Source organism: Pelophylax lessonae, assembly GCF_965119305.1.
Source record: "Pelophylax lessonae genome assembly, chromosome: 1".
Classification (NCBI taxonomy): Eukaryota; Metazoa; Chordata; class Amphibia; order Anura; family Ranidae; genus Pelophylax; species Pelophylax lessonae.
This window is the reverse complement of record NC_138768.1, coordinates 108,865,809-108,893,241: the sequence shown is the minus strand read 5'-3', so window position 1 is coordinate 108,893,241 and position 27,433 is coordinate 108,865,809. Positions and strand designations below refer to the sequence as shown.

Sequence of the window (27,433 nt, the reverse complement as noted above, 5' to 3'; positions counted from 1 at the left end):
GGGTGGTTGTGCTTTTTTCCAGAATCCTGGAATGCATGTTTTTGCCACATTTACCAAGAAAGGAATTATCAATCTCGCATATTTATTTACTGGTATATCAGATAAGTTTAACAGGAAGAGGCCTGGGTTCTCTTCTATTTCATATTCCGTAAACGTCTGGACTATATATCTCACTCCTGTCCAGTATGTTATTATCTTAGGGCAACTCCAGAAAATATGGTATAATGTACCTACTTCTCTTCCGCACCTCCAGCATAGATTAGTTTCATTTGGAAACCAATTATGAAGCTTCCTGGGCGTGACGTACCACCTCGTTATAAGCTTATAATTCATCTCTTGTATTCTGGTGCATCTAACTGGCCCAAAAGCAAACCTCAGTATCCTCTGGATCTGGTCATTTGACAGTTCACAGTTCAAGTCTGTCTCCCACTTTCTTACCCACGGTAATTCTGGCTGTTTTTCTGGGTTTATCAGTAGACCATAAGTGATTGACAGGGTTTGTTGTAAATGTCCTGGTTTTACACACGCTTGTTCAAATTTTGTTAATGCTCTATCAAAATCATTTGGGTTTGATATTGATGCTAAAAAGTGATGCAGTTGAATTGCTTGCCAAAATGGCATATTAAATGGTCCGTCCCTGTCAATCAATCCGGCCACCGAAGGCCACTTTTTGTTTATTAAAAAAGATGAGGCCTGTTCCTGTCCTTTTTCCCTTAATACTGTGAACTGTCTGTTATCCATTCCCGGTAGGAACCGAGGGTTACCTAATATTGGGAATAAGGGAGATCTGTCCGTTGTCAGTTTAGAGTATATATTTGGTCTTGTACAGATACGTAATGTGTTTCCGATTATCAGGTGGTGTTTCAATTTCTTAGGTATGTCTTGGTAGCACCACATAGCTCTCTTCAAATTTACCTCTGTTTGGGCCTGTTCCAGTTCTACCCACAGTTTAGAGTCCGAGTGATGCCACCAATCCAGGACTCTACTTACATGGGTAGCCTGGTAATATGCTTTCATATCTGGGATAGCTAAGCCTCCTTTTTTTTTTAGATAGAGTCAGCGTTTTCCTGGCTATATGCGGTTTTTTGTTTTACCATATATATTTTACGAATAGAGAGTGTATTACCTTAAAAAATCTGCTAGGTATCCTCACTGGTAATGCCCGGAATAAATATATGAATTTTGGTAGTACAATCATTTTCAACAAGTTGCATTTACCAAACCATGACTGCATTCCTTCTGGGTTCTCATCCTCCGGCCATCTGATTGCCCGGAGCCGCAATGACGTCACTCCCGTGCATGTGTGCGGGAGCCGCTGTTCACGGTACAGGGCTCTAAAGGAACGGCACGGGCAGCCATTCCTTCAGAGCGCATGCACCAGAGATGTCACTGGCTGCATGCCAACGAAATATCTCCTAAACGGGGCATATATACCGTATTTCCTCCTAAAAATGGAGGAAAAAGTAGCAGTGCGTGTTATACGCCAATATGAAAAAAAAAAAGTCCAGGAAGCAGCGCCGTGAGGTAGAAGGGGGCGGGCGGGGCCGAGGAGAAGGAAGGACGCACTGTCATCGGAAGTCCCCCCTCCTATGCCGACGTCTATCATAGGCGCCGGGACTTCCGATGACCGCACGTGCGTCCTTCCGTCTCCTCGGCCCCGCCCGCCCCCTTCTACCTCACGGCGCTGCTTCCTGGACTTTCAAAAAGTGATTCACATAGTGTAATTGGCGCTGGCGAGGCTGCAATATACGGGCATAGCGCTGGCGAGGCTGCAACTATGGGCATAGCGCTGGCGAGGCTGCGACTATGGGCATAGCGCTGGCGAGGCTGCAAGTATGGGCATAGCGATGGCGAGACTGCAAGTATGGGCACAGCGTTGGCGAGGCTGCAAGTATGGGCACAGCACTGGCGAGGCTGCAACTATGGGCATAGCGCTGGCGAGGCTGCAAGTATGGTCATAGCGATGGCGAGACTGCAAGTATGGGCACAGCGCTGGCGAGGCTGCAAGTGTGGGCACAGCGCTGGCGAGGCTGCAAGTATGGGCACAGCGCTGGCGAGGCTGCAAGTATGGGCACTGCGCTGGCGAGGCTGCATTTGTGGGCACTGCGCTGATGAGGAGGCTGAATTCATGGGCACTGGTGAGACTGCATTTGATTTAAAAAAATGTTATATATATATATATATATACTTTAACTTATTTCTAGTTATTTATTATATTATAATTTATGATTTTGTGTTTCAATCTTTATCATAACCAAAATGTTATAAAGAAGAACGCACAGTAAAAAAAAAATCATATGTAACTAGTTGGTTTGGGCTGCTCGTCCTTAAAAATGACATGCAAAATAATGATACCGCTTTCAGCACCTAAAATCTGAAATAATCATACCGCCAGGGAGGTTAAGGTCATCACAGAGGACAAGGGGGCAGTATTTACATCTAGAGGAAAAGAGATTTAATTTCCACAAATGGAAAGGTTTCTTCACAGTAAGAGCTGTCAAAATGTGGAATAGACTCCCTCAAAAGCTGGTGCTGGCTAGCTCAGTAGATTGCTTGGATTCTTTCCTAAATGTACATAATATAACCAGATACTAACATTTATAGGTAAGGTTGATCCAGGAAATATCCAACTGCCCCCGAGAGGCAGGAAGGAATTTTTTCCCCTGCTGTAGCAAATTAGATCGTGCTTTGCTGGGGTTTTTTGCCTTCCTCTGGATCAACTGTGGGTAAATATTTATGTATGATTTTATTTTTATTTTTATTTCTCTTTTATGAGTTGAACTAAATGGATGTGTGTCTTTTTTCAACCTGACCAACTATGTTACTTATTCACAAAAAAAAGATGTAGCCTAGAAATAAAGACTCTCAAACTTTGGACAAGTTGAGATTTAGGGGGGATATGATCAACATGTATAAATACATAGGTGGTCTATATAGTGAACTTGGTGTAGACTTATTCATTTTAAGGTCATCAAAGTGGACAAGAGGCACTCTTTACATTTGGGGGAAAAGAGATTTAACCTCCAAATATCGAAAGGCTTCTTCACAGTAAGAGTTGGGAAAATGTGGAATAGACTTCCTTTAAGAGTTGGTTCTGGTCAACTCAGTAGTTTGTTAAAAACAAAATGTAACTGGATACTAATATTTATTAGTAGGGTTGACCCAGGGCATATCCGATTGCCTCTTGGGGGATCAGGAAGCAATTCAATTTTTCTCCCATTGGAGCAAATTGGATCATGCTTTATTGGGGATTTTTTGCCTTTTCTCTGGATTAGCTGTAGGTATAGGATTGCGTATATGGGGTGTTTTTTTTCTCTGTGAGTTGAACTGGATGGACTTTTCTACCAGACTAATCATGTAACTATGTAAGTCCTTTATTAAAAAATTGAAAATCCCTAAAAATTGTCCCTTTTTTGTAAATACATAATGACAATGCCTACCGCCCAAAAAAATAAACAAAAATAAAACTTTGTAGACCCGGCACACACAACTGATGTCCATGGAACCACTAGCCAAATTACTTTTCTTTTGTGCTGAACATGACCAATGCATCTTAACCTCTAGCCAAGCATTTGACTTGCAGTTGAAGCTTGGCATAATTCACTTGAATGGCTAAGTTTGACAGGCAGTGCAACTTGACATGCAGAATGTAAACAGCCCTCTCAGACAGTCTTTTAAATGTTAGGTGGGCTGTGGCTCAACTGCCTGTTTTTACTGCTTCCTGGCCACCCGTTTGAATAAGCCGGGGGAAAGATGAGTATATTATCTAATTTTTTTTCTCTTACTTGTGTTTTATTTTTTATTTTCTTTAGTAATACTGCAAGAGGGGTTAAAAATTAATGTAATGTATGTCATGCATGTAGCTCAATTTCCACTTTAATTATGAGGTCCTATTTACTTTTCTTACAAATTCGATATTTTCATTTATCAATATATAACCATTTAAAAAAGTATACATATAGAAGATGGTATGCTGAGACTTGAAGATCCCCAACATTTTGGGGTAGCTGTTTCATGCGTTCAAGCTAAAAGTTACCTGATACTTTTCCTTTTTAGGCATTATTAGGAGACTTTAGTTGGCTGATAGTAAAGTGATTGTATTGCTGTGGTTAATGTTCGTGAATCAGAAAATCAGTCATTTGTGAACAGTGACAATACACAGGCACTGGCTATATTGGCAATAGTCACTCTTGGCAGGATGCAATGTGACAATGAAGAACCATTTCAGTTCCAGGGGAGGTCAACTCAACCAATTTAGTTTCTCTTATTCTCCTCCTCATAATAACCTTTATTTGAGAGGAAATGAACTCAGCGAGCATACAGTGCAGCTTAGATTCCCAGCACAGCAAACAATTTAATTGCAGAAACACTTGTCTGATATTATAACAAGCTTGTAAGCCTCGTCTGGGGACTCCATCGGGGCTTCTCTACGGATTTTGGAAAGAGGATTTCTAAAAAGCTGACCCTGTACAAGGTACATGGATTGTATATGTGTGTGGTGGTGGCAAGTTAACCAACATTTGCATGCACATTTGTCTAGTATTAATGCTTTGACTGTTCAATATTTAAGTATTTATGATGATTTATGCGAAGGCTGTTCATCAATGATCATTTTAAAATTAGCAGGAATATTTTCTTTTATTAACAAGAGCGCAGACTTTTTTAGAGTATATATGTGGGTCTTGTGAAATGCATTAATATGCTACCGAAAACTTTTTTAAAACAACGTTGTCTTTTTCATGGTGATGGTGGGAAGGTGTTTTATTTTACATAATATATCTGCATGTTGGATTTTGCTTATGTTGTATTTACATTAAAATTTGATAATTTTTGCTACACTCACTAATAGGAGCGACACAAGTCGCTCCGACTTAGAAAAAGGATCCTGTACCTGCAAGTCGCGCCGAAGTCGCGGTGCACAGCGGTGCACGCGACTTCACAGGTCGCCCCCCGAAGTCGTGTCGCCTCAGTGTGAACCGGCTCTTAATATGTTTCTGTAACTATTCCCCGGAGGCTTATTAGATATGGTGCTTTAGGCTACTCTTCCTATTTGCCTAATTTTTCATATATGCTACCGAAAACTGCCCTTACACTTCCCTAACTGTCTTGGGACATGTCACAAGCTTTGCAGTGCCTGAAAGTAAAAGTGTGCTGCTATCCAGGTTAAAAGGACATGCAATAAAAACAAACATTTACATCACCACATGGTTATCCATGGGACCCATTTAGCTGTTCACATTCACTTTCATATCTAGTAAAGCCTTGTCAATTTCAGCACCAAATTTGACAAAATAAAAGCCTTGTTGACACTTTTTATCAATTTTTTTAAGGGCCAGAAAAGCACCATTCCTGTTTGCTTGACAACAGCACCCTTTGGTGGGTGTCTGGCTGGCACCCTGTGGTGGCTGGCTGGTACCCTGTGGTGGGTGGGTGGCTGGCTGGCACCCTTTGGTGGCTGGTACCCTGTGGTGGGTGGGTGGCTTGCTGGCACCCTTTGGTGGGTGTCTGACTGGCACCCTTTGGTGGCTGGCTGGCTGGTACCCTGTGGTGACTGGCACCCTGTGGTGGGTGGATGGCTGGCACCCTTTGGTGGGTGGCTTGCACCCTGTGGTGGGTGGCTGGCGGCTGGCACCCTTTGATGGCTGGCTGGCTGGCACCCTTTGGTTGCTGGCTGGCTGGCTGGCACCCTATGGTGGGTGGGTGACTGGCTGACTGGCACCCTTTGGTGGCTGGCTGGCAGGCACCCTTTGGTGGCTGGCTGGCTGGCACCCTGTGTGGTGGGTGGCTGGCAGGAACAGGCCCAGGGCCTGTGGCAGGCTAGCTGGTACAGTAAGGCAGGGCCTGTGGCTGGCTGGTACACAGGCCTGTGGGTGTGTGGGACTGGGTGGCTTGCTGGCACCGGGCAGCTGTGGGTGGTGGGTGGCCGCGGCAGCTGTGTTACACAACATGCACTGTGTCTGTGACTGGTCACTGTACTGTGATTTAAGAACTAGAAGATCACTCACTGTCCCGACCGACTCTGTAACAAGGCTGAGGGAGGCGGCCTAAGAAGAAGTTGACCAGTGTGCGGAGGCACGTGGCGCAACATATGCGATGACGTCACGGCAATATCGGCAATATCGGTACCCGCCGGTCCCGATATATATCCGGGAAAGTGCATATCGGCCCCCGATATATCAGTGTTGCTGATAATCGGTCGATCTCTAATATATATATATATATATATATATATATATGAACAAAATAATTTTTGCTTGCACGTATGTACATGTTGGAAGTCAACAGAGCTTCAAATTATTTACTGATCCGAGAGAAAATTCCCTTACAAAGTGAAAGTTCCTTTGCAAAGTGTAAGAGCGCAACAATAACGTTCAAAAGTTCATTAGTTTATTTAAAACATACTGTAAAGGATTGTAAAAACTAAAACTACATCTTTTGGGCTGGCAATTTCATTTCAGTCGACATTTGTGCACAGCAATTTGAAATCCATAATTCCCCATCATTTTACATTGCTATGAATTTAGCTCGCCATTTTTTGCAAATTATGAAGTGTTAAATAGTAATTCAACCATTCCATAGAAACAAATTGTTTCCCAAACATGTTTCATGAACAACATTCACTTCTTCCAGCGATATAAACATAGCATATGGATCTAGACTTATTGAACATAACCAATAGTCAACCTGAGCAATAACTTAAAGAATCAAAAAAAATCAATAGGAGCTTGCTGACACCAAAAAAGTGATCACTCCACCTTTACCTTAAAGTGATTGTAAACGATTGTAAATGATCAACTTGTAAAACAACCTAGAATAGAAATGAAAGGCAAAAAAAAATTTTTGTATTAATATAAAAAAACACAAATACCTTTCTTCCTTTTTTTTATTTTTTTATAAATAATCATATTCTCTCTGTTCTCAGCTGCATAGGAGCTGGGGGAGGAGAAGCAGCAGCACACTGAGCTTGCCAGGGAATGACTGTGCAGTGGGGGAGTGTCAGGACAAGTATGTTCATTAAAGGAGAGCACACTGAGTTCCCAGTACAGCTAGAGAACTGACCACGATGTGCTCTCCGGCTTAGTGTGGTCAGTTTTTAATAGGAAAGCAAGGGGACTAGCAAAAACCAGGGATTTTAAAATGTGTTTATTCCCTTACTCATTTATATACCAATGTTAGCTGGGAATAGATTATTGATTCACAATAGTGTAGCACTGCACTGTTTTTGGTTGTTAATCTAGACTATTTTCAGCCACTATAAAAAAAAAAAAATTGCCATACTTCTGCAAGAGTCTGTCAAGCTTCAATGGTTGGTTGAAGGAGGAGAGCAGCATAAAAACCAACAGAGGATTTTCTACAGGCACAATTTAATTCCATTATACTTAAAGGAGGATCATGAACCTGGGCCAAGAACCACTCGAATATGGACTGATTGTGGTCCAATACTCTTGTGATAGTGATCCTATGAGATTTTGATCAAGTCAGTCTCCTCAGATTACTCATCCAGAAACCCTAAGCCGCTCTATCTCTCCTACATTTGTCCATGGAGAATATTAACATAGTATGGGCATGTATATGGCGTACAGAGTGGGTCGGTTCTTCTTCTGCTCTCCTGCATCATCCATTGAAGTTGGTCAGACTCTTGTACAAATTTGCACTTTTCTAGTGGCTTTAAATAATTCTGGATTCAAATCCTATGTTATTATCCTCTTGAAGAAGTGATCATTGTTCATGAAACCAGGGCCAGGACAAGTGGGCAGGAGGGGCGGTTGCCCTGGGGGCAATGGTTTATTGCAGGGATAGGTGGCACCTTGACCCTAACCCTAAGGGAAAGGGGGGGGGGGGGGGTGGGCGCAAGTTTGGCACCCTTGCCCTGGGCAATGGATGACCTTGTTCCGGCACTGCATGAAACAAATTGAGAAAATTATTACGTTCTATAGAAAGTCACATTTTTGTTGGTTTTGATTGTTAGTGCTCTAACAGGTTTATTCAGTAAAGTATGAGGTTACAGACATTGAATGTTTGGCTATGTGGTCTGTTTAAAATAATCTTAATAATTATTCAATTCTCTTGCAAAGTGAACAGCCTATTTGCTTTTAGTAAATCAACCCCAGTCTATTTGGCACCAGGGATGAATCATTTTTTTTTTAACACCCCTCTCTCTATATGACAAAGTTATCAATTATACAAATAATAAGACAGCCAAGATTGTGATGCCCCCTTACACTGGTGTTTAGTGTAGTGCCCCTGTTGCACTGTTGTTCAGTGTAGTGCCCCTGTTGCACTGGTGTTCAGTGTAGTGCCCTAGTTGCACTGGTGTTCAGTGGTGCCCCGTTACATTGGTGGTCAGTGTAGTTCCACAATTACATTGGTGGTCAGCATAGTGCCCCCTATACATTCATGTTCCATGTAGTGCTCTGACTACATTGCAGGTCATTGTAGAACCGCTGTTGCACTGGTTGTCAATGTAGTGCCCTAGTTACATTGGTAGTTAATGTAGTATCTGTGTTGCATTGGTGGTCAGTGTAGTGCCCCATTCACATTGGTGGTCAGTATAATTCCCTCATTACATTGGTGGTCAGTACAATGGCTCTTGTTGCATTTGTAGTCAGTGAAATGCCCCCTGTTGAGTTGGTGTTCAGTGTCCCTGCCCGTTACATTGAAGGTCAGTATAGGGCCTCCTCTTGCGTTCATGGTTTATGGAATACGCCTTGCTACATTGGTGGTCAGTATAGTGCCTTCTGTTGCATTGGTGGTCAATATAGTGCCTTTGTTACATTGATGACAGTGGTGAAGATCCTTTTTCAGTTGGTGGTCAGGAAGAGCTAAATAAATCATTGGTTTCAGCACATTACACTGTGTGTACAATTATTAGGCAGGTAAGCATTTTGATCAAATCATCATTTTTATGCATATTGTTCAACTCCAAGCTGTTTAAACCTGAATGCTTAATGAATTTAGGCATATCAGGTATTGGCAAAATGGGCCAAAAAATGACTTAACTGACTCTGAAAAGTAAAAAAAAAATGTAAAAAGTCTTTCATAGGGATGCAGCACTCTTGAAATTGCTAAGATATTGAGGTGTCATTAGAGAACCATCAAACATTTTGTTGTAAATAGGTAAAGGGTTGCAAGAAACGTGTTGAGAAAAAAAGATGCAAATTAACTGCCAAAGATTTGAGAAGAATCAAACGTGAAGCTACCAGGAACCCATTACTGTATCCTCCACTCCTGTCATATTCCAGAATTGCAACCTACCTGGTGTTCAGTGCTCAGAGAGACATGGCCAAAGTAAGGAGGGCTGAAACCCGACCACCACTGAACAAGACACATAAGTTAAAATGTCAAGACTGGGCCAAGATATAACTACAGACAGATTTTTTGTTTAGCAAAGTTGTTAAAACAGTAAGTCAACACAAATGAATACATCAGAATTAAACATATGAAAAAAAAAAATTTCCAACTGAGAACAGATATAGAAAACTAACAGTACATGACTTCCTATGAGTAGGTGTGCTGTGCCAAGAGAAACCCTAGAGTAGGAGTATACAGTCCCCACACTCCAAGGTAATACGCATTCGTACATTATAATCTATGCACTAAAATGCATAAGTAAATTCCATAGGGAGAGTACAGTAGTTAGGAATATTTATTCGAAGAATAACACAAAAGGTGTGTTATCATAGGTATGAGATGAAAAGAAGAAAGAAAGAAAAAGAGAAGACAAGGAAAAGAGTAGAAGAAGAGAACAAGGAAGGGAGTCCTCTGGGGCAAGCATCGGGGGATTGTATAAATCGAGAGGAGTGGCTTAAAACATATTTTTTAAAGGTTTGATGGACTGATGAGATGAGAGTGAATCTTGGCAGGCCAGATGGATGGGCCTGTGGCTGGATCAGTAATGGGCACAGAGCTCCACTTCGATTCAGATGCCAAGGAGGTGGAGTGAGGTACTGGTATGGGCTGGTATTATTGAAGATGAGCTAGCTGGACCTTTTCAGGTTGAAGATAGACTCAAAATCAACTCCTAAACCTACTGCCAGTTTTTAGAAGAAACTTTTTTCAAGCAGTGGTACAGGAAAAAGTCTGCATCTTTCAAAAAGACCATGATATTAATGCAGGACAATGCTCCATTGCATGCATCGAAGTACTCCACTGTGTGGCTAGCCAGTAAAGGCCTTAAAGATGAAAGAATAATGACATGGCCCCTTTCCTCACCTGACCTAAACCATATAAAGAACTTGTTGGCCCCTCTTAAATGGGAGATTTAGGCCCCTTTCACACGGGCTTTCCGATCAGGTCCGTCTGTCAGTTTTTTAGGTGGACCTGATCAAGTGCTCTATGCAGCCCTATGGAGGAGCGGATGTCAGCAGAGACATCTCCGCTGACGCCAGCTGCTATCCGATCTGATCCTGTCCCTGAAATCGGGGTGGATAGAAACCCTATTTTCCATCCGTCTGGAAGATCGGATTGGATAGAATCGGATGAAAACAGACAGGCGGTCCGTTTTCATCTGATCTCCCATAGAGGAGAGTGGGGCTCTGACAGCTCTGTCTCTGCAAAGAAAGGGGGGGGCGGAGCTGTCATTCGCCTGCTCAGCGGGAATAGGCGGATCGATCCCCGCTGAGCAAAACAGAGTCCGTCGGGCTCACCATTCGTGTGAAAGGACCCTTACAATGAAGGAAAACAGTACACATCTCTGAACAGTGTCTTGGAGGATGTGGTTGCTGCTGCACAAAAAATTGATCATCAACAGATCAAGAAACTGACAGACTCCATGAATGGAAGGTTATGACTGTTATTGAAAAGAAGGGTAGCTATCTTAGTCACTATTTTATTTTTATTTTTTAAGGTCAGAGATGTTTAATTTTCATATTTGAGTTGTTTTTTTATTATTCTTGCTTTAACAAATGAAAATAAACAAGTGACATGGGAAAATGTTTGTTTTCTATTTAGTTGCATAATAGTTCTGCACACTTTATAGTTGGCCAAAAATTGAACGCACACAGATATTCACCTAAGAAAGCCAAAACCTCACTTTTACTTTTCTAGATATTCAGGTTTGCGGTTCATTAACATTTTGGATTGACTGAGAGCACTGTAGTTGTTCAATATTGAAATGTATCCTCAAAAATACAACTTGACTAATAATTGTGCACACAGTTTATTTACCTGGGAGAAGAGATGCTGTTTGTCGCATGTTATTGGCTTTGCTCACTGACATCAGCACTGTACTACTGCATCTGTGGTTGAGCAGGAGACCAATCCTTGTTTGACAGGACCTGGGAAGGAATGAACCTGCTGCCTCAGTATAGTGGTAGTACTGCCATCACAGTAGCTCATGCAACCTCAACTGGATTTAGGGACAAAGTAGGTGGGTATAATATTCAGTCCTTTCATTAACAATAAGCTTTCTTCTTGGTCACAATCAAAGAGTACCTGTAGTACTGTGTGAGCTAATGGCACTGCCTTTTATTTTTTTCAGCACAGTTGAAGGATGTACAGACTCTGGGAGTTTCTTGTAGCCACAGATCAGTAGCTGGGTGCACCATTAGCATGTTTAGTGTTTTCATTGCCGCTTATGGATATCAGGTATAAAAATAGATTTGTAGTCATGTTAACTATTCCTCATCTGGAGATTTGCTGAAGCTGCAGAGTGCGGTTAGTAAAATGAGTATCAGGAGACTTATTAAGCATTTTGAGCAGTTGAAGTTTAAAAAGCCCAATTAATTTAGTGCTCTTGGGGTTCTGACAAAGCTATATATTTTTTTTAAAGGATTTGTAATGCTTTCCTTTTTTCCCCAGCTAGTTTATGATTCAGGCAGACTATGCTACAAGAAAGATTGAGAGCTTGTATTTTATAAACACTTTTTTAAATTAATAGTATACATTTTTCTCCAAGCTTCTAACTTTGGTTAAACATAACACTTTTTCTTAGGGCTTGAGTTGGTACACTTATCACACTGTGTTAGTTAATTTGTTTAGTCTAGACCAGCCCTAAACAAAGCTCTAGTGAATGAACATTTATCTGGACAAACAGTTAAATTGAATAAGTAAAATAAATTTAATTCTAAGGGCCCTTTCACACGGCCGCTCCGTATGTCCGCAAATCTTCCTATTTTTTTGCAGATGATTTACGGACATAATGTAAGTCAATGGCATTGCGGATGTCAGCGGAATACCATCCGCTGACATCCGATTTTCTTCCTTTCAGTTCTGTTCCGTTTTTTGGAATGGAACAGAACCCTATTTTTCCTCCGTTCAAACAACAGAAAGGAAGGAAAATCGGATGTCAGCGGTGTCATCAGCTGACATCCGCAATGCCATAGACTTACATTATGTCCGCATATCATCCGCAAACGGATGGGATGATATGCGGACATACGGAGCGGAAGACACAAATGTCATCCGCTCCGTGAAAAAAAAAAAAGTCCCGCAGCGGAGCAAAACACCGGAGCGGCCGTGTGAAAGAGGCCCAAGAAGACATTTTGTCCTCAATGATAATCAAAGACAAGGCAAGAAACAGGAGGATCCACTACTGGTGTTTTTTTTTTCACAAAGTCCTCTATACAGTAATATAGGACTGAGAAGCGATTAGGGGAGGAAAGAGGAAGCCCATGAGAAGCATCACCTCCAGCATTTGTAAGGGAAATCATCAAACACAGACTGATATGGAAAAACCCCGCTGGCCAATAATTGGTATGGGTCTTATAACTTCAAGTTCTTATGAACCACCTGGATTAGGCAAGAACCCATCTCCCCATCATAAGACATGTAGCTGCCCAATGATCATCTTCCCCAGGCGAATGCAGGGGTTCCACATAAAAAAATTGACCAATATGCTATCCTATTCAAATCCCGGCCATGTAAGCGACATAGAGTTTCGTATCCTCAGCACAACATTGACAACAAGTCAATTTCAGTTGTCACACACATCACAGCTTCCTGCAGCTCGGTCTTTCTCGTGAGGCTCCAGCCACAAGTAAGCAGTCGTTACTCAGACCATTCATACGTCGCACTTACTGAAACACATACGATACTCTAGCGTCATAACTCTGACCCGAGTCAGCACGATTTGTCCTTGTTTTCGCCTCCCTGTTGAGGCTACTTTCTTGCAATCGTTGCAAGCACCTCTCCAGTGGCACACGATCCAACCACTCATTGTCTCCAGTGGTACACAATTCAGCAACTCATGTTTTCTTGTCTGTCGCCTCTCCCTTAGGTCAGTCATGTTCAGGTTGTTCCATCCTGCACTAGGTTGAACATGCTAAAAAAAATTAAAATAAAAACATATATAAATATAATACATTTTTCCAACAGGCACTGTGCTTCTGCAATATGGCCTCCCCCATGAGGTTCCTGCCACAAACTCTCAGTTACTGCTCATACCCCTCATTACCCATTTACAGGCACCACAAGCTTCTGCTACACTGCCTCCTTCTCCAGGTTCTTTGCTACAAGCTCTCAGTCGCCATTCATACCACTCATTATCCGTTTACAGGCACTATGAGCTTCCGCAAAATGGCCTCCCCCACAAGGTCCACGCCACAAGCTCTCAGTCACCACTCATACCACTCATTACTCATTCACAGGCAACACAAGCTTCTACTACACAGTCTCCTTCTCGAGGTTCTTTGCCACAAGCTCTCAGTCGCAACTCATACCACTCATTTGCCCTTTCACACTTACAACTCGTACCCCTGTGTAGGTCGCAAACGCAGACATGCCTCAGCGCGCCTCTTTTCAGGGTCAGCTCATTTATTTACATCACTTGGTCAGCAAGGCCTTGATTATCCCCATACGTCTTCCACTTTTCTCTACTGCTTGTTTTTGCCTCCCTTTGAGGCTACTTTCTTGCAACATGCGTTGCAAGCTTGTCTCCAGTGGCACTCAACCTGGCCACTCATATTTGGAGGGATTTTGGTCCACTCTTCTTTACAGATCTTCTCTAAATCCTTAAGGTTTCATGGCTGTCTCTTGGCAACTTGTTCAGTTCCTTGTATACATTTTCTATAGGATTAAGATTTGCAGACTGGCTAGACCACTCTATGACCTTAATGTGCTTCTGCTTGAGCCATCATTTGTTGCCTTGGCAGTATGTTTTGGGTCATTGTCTTGCTGAAAGAGCCATCTATGACTGATCTTCAGTGTTCTGGCTGAGAGAAGAAGGTTCTGATCCAAGATTTTACAATACATGGCCCCGTCCATTGGCTCCTTAATGCGGCAAAGTCGACCTGTACATTTAGAGAAACAGCCCCAAAGCATCATGTTTCCACATCTGTGCTTGACAGTAGGGATGCTGTTATTAGGGTCATAGTCGACATTTTACTTCCTCCAAACACAGCAAGTCGAGTTAATGCCAAAGAGCTCAACTTTGGTCTCATTTGACCACAGCACATTCTCCCAAATCTTCTCTGAATATTTTAGATGTTCATTGGCATGACTGTACATATGCCTTCTTGAAGAGAGGGACTCACTGTGCTTGGAGGAAGAAAAATGCTGACTATGACCCTAAGAACACCATCCCTACAGTCAAGCATGGTGGTGGAAATATTATGCTTTATGGTTGTTTCTCTGTTAAAGGTACAGGACAACTTTGCCCCATTGAGGGACAATGGATGGAGCCATGTGTTGTAAAATCTTGGATGAGAACCTTCTTCCCTCGGGCCAGAACAATGAAGATAGGTCATGGATGGGTATCCCAGCATGACCAAGGCAACAAAGTAGTGCCTCAAGAAGAAGCACATTAAGGTCATGGTGTTGCCTAGTCAGTCTCCAGACCTTAATCCTAGAGAAAATGTATGGAGGGATTTAAAACTTTGAGTTGCCAAGAGACAGCCAAGAAACCTTAAGGATTTAGAGAAGATCTGTAAAAAATAGTGGACCAAAATCCCTCCTGAGATGTGTGCATACCTGTTTGGTATTTTTATAGGAAAAAAAAACAAGACTTTACAATTGCTTAAAACTGCAACTCAATTTAGAAAATTTGTATCATGTGTTTTTCTAGATTTTTGGTTGATATTCTGTCTCTATCATTTAAAAAACAACTATGATAAAAAATTATAGACCCTTTATTGCTTTGTAAGTGGGCAAAGTCTGCAGGGGATCAAATCATTAATGTCCCCTCTGTATGTATATAAATATATATACATACACACACACATATATATATATATATATATATATATATATATATATATATATATATATACTGTATATATATATATACACACACACACATATATATATATATATATATATATATATATATATATTTCTTTCTTTTTCATTCTGCTCCTATTTTTCTCCTTTTCTGCTCTCTTTTCTAGGCTCCTTAAATCTCTTATGATAAATAAAATCAGCAGTTCTCTCTCATGGCATACTTTATTTATGCACCTCAGCTCTGCACTGATTTCACGATCATTTGATCGACTGATACCTTGTGTTCTCCCATGCTGTTTAATTGGTGCTTGTTATTTGGTGAGGCCATTTTGGTCAACTGATGGACACTTATGTATTTATGGCTGTACATCTTATGTTCTATTTTATCGTGGGGCTCTGTTGGTACCTACTGTTAATAAAAAAAATAAAAAAATAAAAAAAAAGGATATACACTCACCGGCCACTTGTTCAATTGCTTGGTAACACAAATTTCTAAACAGCCAATCACATGGCAGCAACGCCATGCATTTAGGCATCTAGACGTGGGAAAGACGACTTGCTAAAGTTCAAACCGAGCATCAGAAAGGGGATATAAATGACTTTAAACGTGGCATGCTTGTTGGTGCCGGATGGGCTGGTCTGAGTATTTCAAAAACTGCTGATCTACTGGGATTTTTACATATGACCATCTCTAGGGATTACAAAGAATGGTCCAAAAAAGAGAAAACATCCAGTGAGCATCAGTTGTGTGGACAAAAATGTTGATGTAAGAGGAGAATGGGCAGACGGATTTGAAATGATAGAAAGGCAAGAGTGACTCAAATAACCACTTGTTACAACCAAGGTATGCAAAATACCATGAACGCACAACACATCGAACGTTGAAGCAAATGGGCTACAGCAGCTGAGGACCATATAAGGTGCCACTCCTATCAGCTAAGAACAGCAAAATGAGGCTACAATTTGCACAATCTCACCAAAATTTGACAACAGAAGATTGGAAAAACGTTGCCTGGTCTGAGGAGTCTCCATTTCAGATGGTAGGGTCAGAATTCGGTGTAAACAAAATTAAAGCATTGGATCCATCCTGCCTTGTAGCAACGGTCCAGGCTGGTGGTGGTGTAATGGTATGGGAGTTATTTTGTTGGCATACATTGGGCCCCTTAGTACCAAATGAGCATCGTTTAAACGCCAAGGCCTATTGTTGCTGACCATGGCCATCCCTTTATGACTACGGTGTACCCATCTTCTTATGGCTACTTCCAGCAAGATAATGCACCATGTGCCAAAGCTCAAATCATCTCACCACTGCTTTCTATAACATGACAATGAGTTCCCTGTACTCCAATGGCCTCCACAGTCACCAGATCCCAATCCAATAGAGCACCTTTGGGATGTGGTGGGATGGGAGGTTCGCATCATGGATGTGCAGCCGACAAATCTGCAGCATGCTATCATGTCAATATGGACCAAAATCTCTGAGGAATGTTGAACCTTGTTAAATCTATGCCACAAAGAATTAAGACAGTTCTGAAGGCAAATGGGGGTCCAACCCAGTACAAGTAAGGTGTACCTAATAAAGTGGCCGGTGAGTATAAGTTCTCCTTTCCTTTGAGAGGCACTTTTTCCCCTCTCAAAATCTGGTAAGGAAGCTCTTGTCACTGCTAGCTCTTCAGAAATGCATTAGTCATAATATGTTGAAGCAAAGTAAAATGCAAATAGAAATCAGATTTTTGAGGGACAAAAGAAAAAGGGCTGTTTGTAGGAACCAATCAGGTTGCAGCGCCATTCTGTAATCTTCTTTGAAACAAAAGAATTCAGACTGCTTATTCTAATGAGCTCCAATTTTTTTATTAACACGCTCAATTGTGTCCATCAAAAAGGAATAGATCATTACAGAGTCACAAACATAATTATATAAGATTTACACGTCTTCTGTGTTTGATATATATGTAAATGTTCAGCAGGTTAATGGAAATGTAATTAACATGAAATGTAATTATAATTAGTTACATCCTGTGGTGCAAAGATTCATGACTTCAACTTAAATGATCTCAATTGATTTGATTATAATATTAGCACTGGTACAAGTCATGAGTGAAATGTTTAGTTGGGATCAGCGCAAATGATATTTGACACATTATAGAATATACAGTATGTGGTTATTTGATTTTGTTTTCAATCTTCAAAAGAAAATGCTGATTTGTGAAGTTTAAAGCTGAATTCCAGCCTTATCTTTAGTCCTGCACAGTTGTACAGGCTCCTGTCTTGTATTGAAATTGTTCACTTTGATTTCACTGCACACATTGAGCGTCTTATAATGAAGCAAGTCCAATATAGCTTGCGGAAAGTTATGTAGACAACTAGAGGGTACTGCGTTACCATAATCCCTAAACAAGGTTTAGAAAGGAAACCCCCTAAGTACATGTGGTACTTTAGAGGTAACAGTGGGTTCTATCCATAAAGAAGATTAATGTCGTTGATCTAAAATATTTTGATTTTATTGAAAATTGATATCACTTCTAATCAATAATGTTTCTCTTATGTATATACAGGGTATTGTAGCTTGTTACACAAATAATAGCTCATCCATTACATTGTACCGATACATGATACAAACATGGTGTAACTCAAAGGAGTGGTACACAACCCAACGCATTTCGATACATGTGTGATCTATAACATACAAATCTTCATCAGGGATTCTGATTCACTCCTGAAAAGATTACAACATAGTATAAGCTTTATGCATTTTATAAACAATATACAAAAAACACCTTTACATGCGTCTGTGACTTTTTCTAGAGGGAGCCAAGAGAAAACTACCCAAAAACACCACCCTCTCCTCCTCACAAAAAATTCCACCTCATACCTGATAACCTACACCCTGCTGTATTATTTCCTTGTTGGTATCCTGTATAATTTTTTTTTTTTTAAACGGTGATTCTCTGGATGATAAATCAGGTGAGCTGTTACCTCTAAAGTCCCACATGTACTTAAGGGGTTTCCTTTCTAAGTCCAATATAGCTTGCCTCATTTTCTCGCTGGAAAATGTCCAGCATCATCTAGCATGTTCCTCCCAGCCTGACTGGCTGGTCCTGGCCCACCCCTTGTCACTCATGGAGGCTCAGCATTACATAGGGTAGTCTGCAAGCAAATGCCTACCTCTAAATGCCACAAGGGAAATCATACTGGTGCAATGAACATGAATAGGCTTAGTCCCATGGATGATGTGGTGTAATAGGGAAAAATAGATTACAATAGGGGTTGTATAAAGTTCAAATTATGTCCTTGATGATGTTCCTTTAAACGGCTGCTCAGTGTTCAAGCAAGAAGGAGCTTGTGGGTTCCTGGAGAGGAAACACAAGTGCCATGTCTACCTCTAAATGCCCACTCCTTAAAGCGTTAAAGAGTTCCACCCATTTTTTGAAGGTCCAATTACTCTCATGCCCATCCTGAATACTGTAATAAATGGCAATTATTTTTTTTTTTTTTTATTTTCTTATTTGTAAATACCTTTTTTCACGTTTCTTTTGCATATTAAGTTTTCTTCTGCAACATCCCCGGCTGCGGCCGCCTAGGCGATTACATCACTAGGCGATTTTCAAGGGCTCCTGGGATAGCAGTGTCATGTATCCCAGGAGTTCTTGCAAATCACCTAGTGATGAAATCTCGTGTTATTTCCAGACCAGAAATGATGCGAACGGAGGATTGGGATGTCATGATTGACAGGTTGCTATAGCAATGGGGCAGGAACTTTTGCCGATGCAGCCATTGTTAGGGCAACCTGTCAGGAAGACAGAGAGCCGCTCAGTGCGCAGGCGCAAGATCAGAAGGTGCTTGCTGGGTAGCCAGCTGCACTGAATCCCGTAAATCAAGAGAAGAGGGCTTCAGATGCCCACAGATGACTTGGAACCTGCCTGCTTCTGAGATCTGGTTACTCTTCAAATATTTTAACACAAACTACAGGGACTACACATAGGACTTGTTCTAAATGTTTCTAGATATGTTTAAACAAGTACGGAGGAGTGTTTAAAAAAAAAAGTATTTGGAAAATTGGATCTCCGCTTAATAATGCAACACCCCCCCCCCCCCCCCCAGCAATGCATGTTCAAGCACTTGAGAGGACTACTTAGTTCTATGATGTTTTACGGAAGATACAGTATGACAGCATCCTGTCAATCCCTCCTACCATCTATAATTTGCATGCATTGCATAGAGAAGTATGGCGACCCAGTGATGTTGTAACTGGGTCTAAGATGAGTTATGTTATGAAAACAGAGAGGTTTTACTTTAAAATGTAATTATCATGTTGATGAGAACAGAGGGATGAACAATGGAAATCAAAATGTGAGAACAAACTTCAGCTTTAACCTTTGACACATTCTTGTTGAGCTGGCCTAGTTGTGAGCAAAGAACAAACTGAGAGAGTTGTGTTATAAATTCTGTATATATCCCTACAGAGCAGACAGACAGTGCACAGTCCACATGGGCTTTGATGCTTAACTGCAGACAGGAACAGGAAACTTTATTACAGAGAGAAGAAAAACTATAACTTTAACTTTAACCATAGATGCAGCTAAAATGTATAACTTGTATTTTGAAAGGCTTTTCTTATAATTTTAACCTTTCATACCGCTGCTGCATTTCATTGTTTAATCACAAGGGGTAATTTTTATTCCACTTGCATTATCATTCTCAATTAATTTCTTTATTATGTCTGGACTTCTGTTGCCGAGTCGCCTGTGCCATGTGTGAATGCAGTTTGAATGTTTTTCTCCTTGTTTCTTGCACAAAAAACATTCACATATTTCTTGTTGCATATTACTATTTTTATTTCTATTTTTCGTCTTTAAAGCAGACTCTGCGACAGCATCATCACTATTGATGCTGTTTTATGCTTATATTCATTCACAAACTTGCACTTATCATATTCCAATGCCAGTTCATTATCTGGACATGCATCAAGTGCTGTGACAAGCATTTCATAACTTTCTGGTAATCCTGTGTGTAATAGTGCTGTGGCATGAAAATCTTTTATTTTTCCTCCTTTACCTCTCAGGCATTCAACCATTTCCGAGGTATGCCTTATGCGGGGCTTTTTTTCTCATAGAATAGGTGCAGGAACACCCTTCCCGGCCAACTCTTCACCCCCAACCCCAGTGTTCCTCGCAGAAAGATGTAAAGCAGGGCCAAATAATCTGCACATTGCACAAGAGGCACAGAGTACTATTCAGTATTGCATAACACACAGGGCTCAGGAGTGCATACTGTGCAATTCTGAGGTGTTTGTATCACACAGGGCACAGAAAAATATCAGCACAATGAGCAATACTTAGATATTCCCTCCCAAAGTAACCATCTATTACTCTATTGCTCTTCTCCCCCAATCCACAGCTCCCCTCTTCCCACGTTGTCCAGAGCTGCCCTCTTCCCCCTCAGTTCACAGCTCCCTCTTCTCCCCCAGTCCACAGCTCCCCTCTTCTCCCCCAATCCGCAGCTCCCCTCTTCTCCCCCCAATCTACAGCTCCCCTCTTCTCCACCAATCCGCAGCTCCCCTCTTCTCCACCAATAAGCAGCTCCCCTCTTCTCCCCCTATCCACAGCGCCCCTCTTCTCCCCAAATCCAAAACTCCCCTCTTCTTCCCCAATACACAGCTTGCCTTTTCTCTCCCAATCTATATACATCAATCTATAGCTTACCTCTTCTCCCCCATTCCACAGCTCCCCTCTTCTCTCCCAGTCCACAGCTCCCCTCTTCTCCCCAGCCCACAGCTCCCCTCTTCTCCCCAGATCCACAGCTCCCCTCTTCTTCCCCAATCCACAGCTTGCCTTTTCTCCCCCAATTCACAGCTCCCCTCTTCTCCCCAGTCCACAGCTTCCCTTTTCTCCCCCAGACCACAGCTCCCCTATTATCCACCAATCCGCAGCTCCCCTCTTCTCCACCAATTCTCAGCTCCCCTTTTCTCCCCTGTCCATAGCTCCCCATTTCCCCCCAGATCAGCAGCTCTCCTCTTCTCCCTTAATCCACAGCTCCCCTCTTCTCCCCGAATCCACAGCTCCCCTCTTCCTCCCAGTCCACAGCTCCCCACTTTCCCTCAGATCCGCAGCTCCCCTCTTCTTTCCCAATCCACAGCTCCCCTCTTCTCCCACTATCCACAGCTCCCCTCTTCTCTCCCAGTCCACAGCTCCCCTATTCTCCCCCAATACACAGCTTCCATCTTTGCCAAATCAGAGCACACTTCTATACCACTGTCCACAACTTAACTACCCCCCTCATCCAGAGCTTACACCCCCCAGTTGTGGATGGGGGTCAGCTTACACAACCTGCCCCCCTCCTCCCTACACAGCTCTCACTTTGCACACTTGGCCCCCATTTTCCTTCACAGCTCTCACCTCTTTTGACAAATCCTCTCACCCCCCCCCCCCCCAGCTGGCATGTCTGCATTACAGCTCCAACCTCTCCACTGTTGCATCCTTGCATAAGCACCCTCCCTGCTCCCTTTTTCTTAACAGCTCTCACCTACCTGTTTACATTTTCACAGCAGGGCAGCCAGCAGGTGTGTGTGGGCTGTTTCTTTTCAACATTGTGCAGTCTCTGACTATCAGACCTGTTGCGGTTAGCCAGATCATTTCACTTGGTTCTGTGCTGCTAAGGTCTGACAAGCAGGGGTGGGGGCACCGGCTAGAGCTGGCTTCCGATGCACCACAGGGATGGAAAAAAATGCAGGTAGTTGTTGCATCAGGACCCGAGGCACCCACCAACAAATTCCCAGCCCTGCACAAGCTCTGGGTGCCCAGCAATAACACACAGAATATGAAAGAGGAAGTGAGTAGTTCAAAAACTTTCTCTACTGCCTTCTGTGTTCAGTGACAGGTTGGAGAGGACAGCGCAGCAAGAGGTGGTGGAACACCGTTCTGCCACATTCTGGCTAAAAAAAGCCCTGGCCTCATGTAATTCTGCACAGCCTGGCCTTTCATCAGCTTTGTTTGGTATTGCTGAGATTAGCTCTTTCATGCACCTTTTGTAATCCTTCCCACATTTCTTTACCAGTTTCACACTTACATATATGTATGATCTGATCATCTTCTATGCTAAGAGATATTGTGCTCTGAGCTTTTTGGTCTTTATTCACTCATCTGGAGGGTGTTCTGGCCTGACTTCATTTATGTTCTTCCACGTACCTTCTCTTATTAGCAGCATTTTCATCTTGAATTTCCAAAAATGGTAGTTCTGGTTTGCCAAGTTTGCAAATGAACCCTTTATTGAAATGAAAGCTGCAACAGCAGTAGGCAGGAAGGCAGAGGAGGGATCCTGGGGAGATGAGGAGATCCCACAGCAGGTAAACCAACAGGTGTTGGCCTGACTCGCCATTGCAACAATCAAGGGAACTTGGAATAGGCAGCCACAAACTGTAACAGGTAATAAATAGGTTTCTATTGGTATCCTGGGGTGTGTCTGCCTATTCCAAGTTTCCTTTGTTGCAGCTGTGTTACTGGCCATTTCTGTTAATTATTTGCAGTCTTCTTTCTGTTCCTGTATCTTGCATTTGTTTGCTGTAGCTGGCTATTACTGGGTTCTCAGCTTTCCGCTGGGTGTCTGGTCTATGCCTGGGCCCATAACCTGTTAGAAATGCTGTATATAGCCCTACAGAACAGACAGACAGTGTACAGTCCACATGGGCTTTGCTGCTTAACTGAAGACAGGAACAGGAGACTTTATTATAGAGAGAAGACATATCGTTTAACCATAGATCCAGCTAAAAACTTTAAAACACTGCCATCTACTGACTGATGTAGTTGTTGGACAAAATACAAATGAACATTTTATTTCAACAAGTTGTATGCATTTTGCATGAAAAAAGGTGAACATTTTTTCTTGATCCATGATCGTTAGAGTACTTGATGATCAAAACAAGTATTTTCCTTTAATACTGTGCTTTCTCAAGTGGTTCAGTATTTCTTTTTATGTTAAAGGGTAGTGCCCCATCATGTGATGTTATCAGCAAGTCCTACAACTCCAGCATTCATGTTTAGAAAGGGAAGAACTGACCCAACTCTATCTTGTCTCCCCATGCATCAGCAGATCAAAACAGTATTGAACTTTTGCTTGCTGGGTCAAGTCAACCCTGACCTGGTGGACAAAAAAAAAAAAAAAAACATGAAATTGAAACCTGAGGATGTCTCTGGAACTAGGAGTGAGAGATGAGCAGCCCCATGAGGTCCAACAATTGTTATCATGTCAATAGCCTGAAATAAAAACTGGTAACACAAAGTGACTTCCAGCTCCTAAGTAACCACAACAATATCAAACACAGAATGCTGTAGCTGTTTAAATTCCCTTTAACAAGAAGCACTGTTAAGTGATGCTGTTACACACGCTCAGGAAACAACATGTGGCGTGACATCTTAGGACTGGATTATGTAGTTAGAACAGTGGCACTTCATGCACTTTCACACTGAGTTACCCATGCAGTTATAAATGCTGAGATATGTCCCTAACACTCAATAAAGCTGAAGAATCTCTGGATAAACAGCAAATGTTTAAGCCCTTTTTACATCACTCAGTCTCGCTGTGGGGTCCTGGGAAAGCTACCCTAGATCTTAAATCATAGAGCTCTCACATTCTTGCAAGATTTGAAACTTTGAGATTTGGCATGTTAAGTGAGTATCTTTATTTTTTGCTAATTTTTAATTTTAAAGTATAACTAAAGCAAACATTTTTTTTTAGTTTTGGATAGACTGGAAAGGGATTAGTAGCCCTGGCCATTTTTATTGTTGTCTGTACCCTCCCTATTTGTCCTTCTTCCCATTATCATTGAAAGTGAAAGTAAAATAAAATCCTAAATTTTGGGTTGTCACCAGAAAAGCATGAGAGGGGAAATCTTCCAATGGAGAGACTAGTTCTGGTGACCTAGGGGTCCCCAAGGAATTCTCTTAATTTGCAGAGATTTCCTCTCCCTTCCTGTTTGGCTCTGGGACAGGAATTAAACATAGACATCTGTGTCTCCGCAATGAGACACAGATGGCAAAACAATTCTGACAGGGGTTATAACCCTCCCTTACTCTATCCAAAATGAAAATAAAACGTTTTTCCTATAGTTCTACTTTGAGTTTTAGTTGCATAAGGTGTTGATAGTTTTAGGGGATAATTTACATTGTAAATGAGAGCCATCTCAATTTTTAATACAAGCTAGATAACGCAGCATGAGAGAGATTTCCCTCCAGGAGATTCTTTAGAGTCCATCTGAGAAACTTTGACATTAAGCCCAATTGCTGATGAGGAGGGAATACTTGGCCCCTGAAACGCAGTGGCTGCCACTGTTCTTCCGGTTGTCACACTGTCACCAATAATGAAGGATTATGGACTTTTGATTTCATTTGGAAATTCTATTTTTTTATTTTATTATGGCAAATAATGTGTCAGATAAACATCATAGCCCAAGGAATGAGTTCGGTACTGGCAAATACTAGTACCATGTGTGGCTGTTTAACCACCTTACACCTAACCATTATAACTAAACTGCTGGACAGCACCCTAACTGGCTGGGTGGACATACAGTACCTGTGCATCCATTTACTCTCACTTTGTGAATGTGCATGCTGCTCTTGCTTTCATTAGACACTGGAGCTAACTGGATCAGCTGTGTGCCACAAGATCGATGTGATGATCCAGTCACAGCAATCACCGATGTAATTGAACAGACAAGGACTCACTGCTCGAGGTGGTGTAATTGCCTGGTGACTCACACAGGTGCATGCCCCGGCTCGCCTCCGTGAAAACTTGATAAAGGAAAAGGAATTGGCAGCACTCCGGGTTGAGTCAAAATCCAGATTTATTGACTGGACATCCAAATAATGACAATCGTGACAAGGTAGACGCGTTTCACACACTGACTGTGTGCTTAATCATTACTGATTAAGCACACAGTCAGTGTGTGAAACGCGTCTACCTTGTCACGATTGTCATTATTTGGATGTCCAGTCAATAAATCTGGATTTTGACTCAACCCGGAGTGCTGCCAATTCCTTTTCCTTTATCAATCACCGATGTAAATAGTGTCAGAGCCATGGATAGGGGGTACAGCTAGCCCTCCTCTACTGACCCCCACCTGAAACTCCTGTGTGGGGGACAGTTCCCGGTTACAGGGACACCGGGCTCCAGGAAGCGTCAAGGAGTCAGTGGTCCTGCACTCTGCGTTATGCACTCTGCATTACATACTACTGACCCCTGCAATGTTTATTATACTGACCTTTAAACTCTATGCTACATACTACAGACCTCGGAACTGTGTGTTACTTACTTCTGACCCCTGCAGTCTGTGTTACTTACTCCAGACCCCTGGACTATGTGTTAGTTACTACTGACCTCTGAACTATGTATATTACATGCAATAGGTACCTGCAGTTTGTACATTACATTCTTCTGATCCCTCTTTCTGTACATCAGCTCATGTTTTAAGCCCCTTCCACTTTTACCACAATTTTGCCCTGGCCACACTTTGCCGCATCTCCTTCCTCTCTTTTGGGTGACCAAGGGGGGAAGGGGGCCTTGCTAGGTAGGCCGTCCGGAGCCCCAATAATTTTTTAATGATAGTCCTGAACATGTAAAACTGTTTACACTGCTGAACCCTCCAGTGGGAAAGAAGAAAAGAAGGTTTTAATAAACAAATCTATCTATTAAGTCCACTGGCTGCAGAGAAGACGCAGAAAAGGAGCAATTAAAAGGGTGGGGGGGGGGATGGGTTTAAAGGCCACTGACCATCAATGTTTTGGGATTGTTTTGAGGGTGATTTAAAGTACCAGCAACCACCAGCAATGAGGTAGAGGTAGGGGTGTTCAAATATAACCAATGATTGTGGGATGGTTTTAAGGGGTTTAAAATGCCATGGTGGCCTGGGCCTTCTCCATGAGAACTTTATCATTAATCAGCTCTCATGGTCCACATACTAGACTGGAAGTTTTGTAGCAAAGACAAACTGTGTGTATCCCCTTTTCTGCTCAAGTCATTCCCCTGGATACTACCCACTTATAGATCACATTCTTACACTCTTCTATTTTGTGTTCTCCATACTGAAAATATGAGACTTAACTATAAAACATCACCTGTCATTAATGCATTGCACAGAAACCAATTGAAGCCATTCCTCATTTATACCTCCAATCTACCCCTTTTTCCAGGGCATTGGCTAAAATACCTACAACCTAATTGTTTATTGCCTTGCTTTTGAAATAGTTAGCACTACATAGAGGTCTGACGCCATTTGAAATCCTTTTCATTCGGAAAGAAAGACCCACTCACCTTGTTGCACAACTTCATATTTTCTTTTGCACTCATGCACACTCCCATACTCCTTACTATAAGATTCAGCATGGTAAAAGACTTAGGCTCTGACCTTTTGAATGATGAAGTGAAAAAGGTGTTTACATTTGATTTAATATAGGCAGAGAACGTTACACTAGTCCTAATCGTTCAAATAAAGTGTTGGTATTAATGCCTTCACACAATCCATAGGATCTTCCACTCTATTTCAAAGATATGGGAGAAAGATGGGAACCATTTTACACGTATGGTAAACATGCCCTAACATACATATCTTTTGGTCCTGAGTTTTTCTTGCCTATGACATTGTCATAGAGACATACCTTAGCATCTACAATATTTTCCCTGCTCCCTATATTTCCTGGCCATATCACCCCAGCTAAGATGCTTAGCTTAGCTTTGCTTTTTCCTCCTGGCCCCAAAGAATGTGATTTCAAGACCTTGGAAATCAACTTCCGAACCCAAATTTAAGGAAAAAAATGAACTGTCCTACCTAAAACATCTAGAGGAATTGATAGTCAACACCATGACAGTAATTTCAATGTATTGCCAACTCTGAACTCTACAATTTAAAACCATAATCCTCTGAGCTATTCTGCCATGCTCATACATTAGGGGGTGCACCCCCCTCATCCATATACCGTTCTCCATCTCTATTGCCTCCTTGGTCACTTCCTTTTTTTTCCCTTTTGCACTTTTTTATTTTCTAATCTTCCTCTATCCTTGCTGCCATGACCACACGACAGTTGTGATGGACCCTCAAGGAAATGAAGATAACCCCCACATAAAGCCGAAGGTCAATTTCAACAAATTAATTAAGTTGTATTTTTCTATGGTGTTGCAAATGGTTCTGTATGTTACACCCTGTGGACTTGGCCTGCTGTATACTATGTTTGTGATATAGAGGATAGATGCTTAGGGACTCACTGTTGGGTGACGTGTTTGTACTCTGCAC

At 41.9% G+C, this 27,433-nt stretch overlaps 1 protein-coding gene across 2 annotated transcripts in view; it reads left to right on the top strand.

Moving 5' to 3' along the window:
- The window catches only part of PDE4D (phosphodiesterase 4D), a gene marked incomplete at its 5' end in the record, with an annotated part of 2,078,604 nt that overhangs the window by 195,491 nt on the left and 1,855,680 nt on the right, over positions 1-27,433 (top strand). The window contains one exon of one of the 2 annotated variants that reach the window (XM_082255263.1): positions 4,409-4,474. The exons of the other annotated variant lie outside the window; for it this stretch is intronic. Of the gene's footprint in view, positions 1-4,408; positions 4,475-27,433 lie in introns of those variants that run through there. 2 annotated transcript variants of the gene reach the window in all.